Source organism: Wasmannia auropunctata, unplaced genomic scaffold (assembly GCF_000956235.1).
Source record: "Wasmannia auropunctata unplaced genomic scaffold, wasmannia.A_1.0 LD336002.1, whole genome shotgun sequence".
In the NCBI taxonomy this organism is placed as follows: Eukaryota; Metazoa; Arthropoda; class Insecta; order Hymenoptera; family Formicidae; genus Wasmannia; species Wasmannia auropunctata.
In genome coordinates, this window is record NW_012026888.1 from 374,725 (window position 1) to 378,941 (window position 4,217).

The window sequence follows — 4,217 nt, forward strand, 5'->3', positions numbered from 1 at the left end:
TAACACAAATCTCCACATACGTGTTTTTCATCACGTCATACATTATGATTATTCTATAATATTATATTTGTATATAATATATAATATAGATATGATAAAAAACATAAGTCGTCTATTTATCGCAAAGTTTACTACTAATCTCATTAAATAAACGTATAATTTCACTGACACGTTAGCGTCGTCGATATCGAATATCACTTTGCAAATTCCAAATTGCATCCTTATCGTTCTTAGAACCGCATTTTGAGTTAAGCCATGCACTTCGTCCCGTCTCTATATCAACTTATACCTGAGGTTCCATACTCTTCGCTCTTACGACTCCAAAACCTTTCCCATTTTAGGGAGCACTCACTGCCAGGGTAAAAGAGTACCGTGCAGTTATAAGTTCTGCACACAGAATAAAAGTATATAGCCGACCGGTCGGACGGGGGGGGGGGACAGGAGACCGCGGACGTAAGAGTAAAAAGAGGAACGGAAAGAGGACGTTGAACGAGGTTGGTAGCAGACGATGGAGAGAGAAAGAGAAGAGGGGGGTGAGCGGGTGAGAGGGGGCAAAAAGGGAAGCAGAAGCGAGCTCGTCTCCACGAAGGATCTCTCGTGCAAGAAGAGAGAGCCGAGAGAGGGTCCTATAAATAATTAGCGAGGAGTCGCTCTCCGCTCGGCGGGCGTAAGCGGCTTACAACCCCCGCTTCCACTCTTCTCCACCTCCCGCCGCTTCCCGCTCGTTCCTCCACGAGCCACCCGCCATTCCCCCGATCCTGCACCGCCCGCGATTGCTGCCCCTCGCGACCAGCAACTACCCTCGCCGCTACACCCTCTCGTCCGGCTCCTCTGCCTTCTCTCTGCTGGCGGAACTCGCCAGCCACGATCGCTCTTCAGCTCCCTATGAGCGATCCCTACGCACACCACCGAGGGCTCCTGGCACCAGAGATAGGAAAGAGCCCGCCGTTACGCGACCGTAAAGACGTGGATGTATATCTACGGAAGCATTGGACATAGGGGAATGAAAAGAGCGACAGGGAGATGGTTTGCGTTGAGGTGCAGTTATCAGACCGAGAAGATCGGTTCATTAATTGTCGATAATGAGTGGGTCACGTGTCGAGCTCTGATATAATCCTCTGATATAAGCCTTTAATCGCGATGATAAATAAAAGAATTTTTTCTATAGTCTCTTTAATTGTACTTTTATAAAGGAAAAAATATACACATATTAGTAGTGTATATTTACTTATAATGTGTACATACACATTTGTGTAGTTATATAATTTTTTTACAAAATCTTAATCTTTCTGTTTATTCTTTTTTTCAATATTCGCTTTCTCCATATATATTCGTGACATTTTACAAAATGTTTATTTCTGCAAAAATAATGGAGCTTTTACTATAATCTAAATATGTCAACATTATCTGGATTTATTTAAAAAAATGACTTCAATATTACTCAAAATATTACTTCATAATTTCATCTGTCATTTCCGCGTGCGGATTATTAATATAATCATAGATTAACGTTCTAATTTTAAGTGAAAGAAGATCTTATAAAAAAAAGGATATCAATATGCGGCTGTAATTAGTTTGCAAATTAATACCTAATAATGAAACTTCGAGTTCCGGTTTCATGGAACGCCGTTTAATTATCCGAGGAGCTTGCCGTCAGCGACGATTGTCAAAAGCCTTTTAGAAGCGAGTCAAAAGTTAAGGGCGCTACTCGGGCGTTTAAACTAGCTTAACGTTACCGATTGTTAAGCCGTGGACAACTGCTAGAGTTTGTTGCGACCGAAGTCCCTAATCGTCCGAGGCAGCCGTTCGGTTACCGAGATCCGCGATCGATAGCACGTCAAAAGTCCGGCCGATCTACCGCACACATGAGATTAACGAGCGGGAAATGTTAAGCCGGAGATGAATGACATTATTCGTTGCGGGCTGGAGCTTGCGGCTGGGAAAAACTATCTCGTTATCGAGATTGGAAATCGATGAGAAATCAAACGGCCGACGTGACTTGACCGGGGCTGTAGATATATTTCCCGGAGGGATGTAAGCATGTGTGTTGTGCCTCCGCGAAAAGTATTACATACACTTCCGATTGCGATTATATACGTATCAGGTTACAGTAACTTAACGGACATGTATATGAGTATTTGTGGTATTGTATATAAAAAAATTTTCATTAATTAATATATTTAAAAAATAAAGAATATTATCACATAACATTCCATATATTAATTAATAGATGCAAATTGAAAGATTTGGATCAAAAACAACAGTGGCAACTTTGTTGCGTGATTTTCATTACATAAATGTTAATTAATTTATATTACAAATGAAAATTGAAATATAAGGGAAAATATTTAGGTACTTTTATATATGTTATTCTATTTTAATTTTATCGTAAACAAGTAAGTTATTTCAGTTTGCAGTCTGTTATCTTTAGACGGGAAACAATCGGTGATGTTCCACCGGACGGGTGATCCGTGTGCACGATCGACAGGAAAAGGGGGATGGCAGGGGTGGGTTAGTCACTGTTACATCGGGTCGGCTTAACATCCGAGGCGCCGATGTTGACTAACTGTAGGCTAACAACGCAGTGGTATTTGCCACCGGCGTTGCGTCGGTCGGCACGTGGCTCCAGTTGCTCTGCCTATTCGATTAGCCAAGCTTATACTTATTTACGAGCAACGATCGTATTCGTTGCTCGTTTCGAAGACCTCTTTCCTGCCGCTCTTTTGAGATTTACAAATCAAGTATTTTTTACTTCATAACGCATTTTATCTGGCGTCCCATTATTATCGTCTGTATAGATTTATTTATTATGAGATTATTGAAATATTTGAATAAACAATATTGTTTGATATCAGAATTTAAACGTGAAGGTATATAATATGATATGTCTCTCTTTACGTCTTCGAATAATTTCATGATAGATAATCCATATACTTTAAACACATATATATTTAGAAAATACTGCACTCTAAAAAATATGGGTGTGAATAATGATAGATTTGATGAGAATTATATAAACACCAAATAATGTTAAATCCACACCCATTTTTAGAATGTATGTAATTTATAAATACATTTGGTGTTTATGTAAATACTAACATGGCGAGAATCATATAAACATAAATGGGTGTTAATCCATATCCATATTTGTTAGAATTGTTGGCATATGTCGCATATAAGATTCGGATAAATCCGCGACATTTAGTTTAGAGAAAGTCCAAACTGTGATTGGTAATCTGATGTGTAATCTTCATCACAATGCGGAAGGTAGCGATACCGAGGGATTCACGACCCAGTGCAGTGCACTAAAATCGACGCGGCAGCGGTATGTTTCAAGTCGCATCGACACCGGCCCATTGCGGATTCGATCCGAATGTAGTGCGTGGCGAGCGCGCGTCAATGACGCAACGCGTACATCATGAAACGGCCGCGTGTTCTACGTGCACACGGGTCCTTATGCACAAAGTGAATCTCGGATTACCGGTCCCTGGGGCTCCCGGAAACCCTACACTGTCGCTCATAGCTGAAGCGAGACGTGACGTAGACGAGGGAGACCGAGGAAGAAAGAGAGAGAGAGAGATAGATAGATATAGAAGAGGTGGGGAAGGAGGGGGTGGAAGGAGACATGGTCGGGCTTGATGGATGTCTGGTACCCGCGAGTCCCGTGTCGGCCGGCGTACGTCTCGTGGCCGCGCTCTATTAATGGGTCCGTAATAGCCTATTTGTGATCGCTAATAGCCGAAGCCCCGTCTTCTTCACCCTCCGAGCGCGCGTCACGGCCGTATCTCCTTCCCTTTCATCCCTTCGCCGCGAGAGATTCCCTCGGGAAATCTGAATGGTACCCTGCAAAATGGATCCGATCTATCGCGTTCGACCCTCTCGGTGATCCTGCTCTTTTTCTCCTTACTACTTCGCGACGACCTCGAAATTACCGCGGAAAGACTGTGAAAACTATCGTTGGCAATCTCTCGTAATATGGATCTCATTGAGCATCGATATATATATATATATATATATAATCAGGATAATCTGGCAGGAAACACCGAGTCATTTAAGATAATTTTCAGAGTCTAGTTTCCGACTCGGGAACGCGTCACATGTGTCAGCAGATTGGATTTGAAACATTTACCGCGTGATGCACACGGAACGGCGCCTTGACGTCCGACTTGACAATTAACGGGCAGCAGGATCCGCGTAACTGTTTATTAATCAGTGAA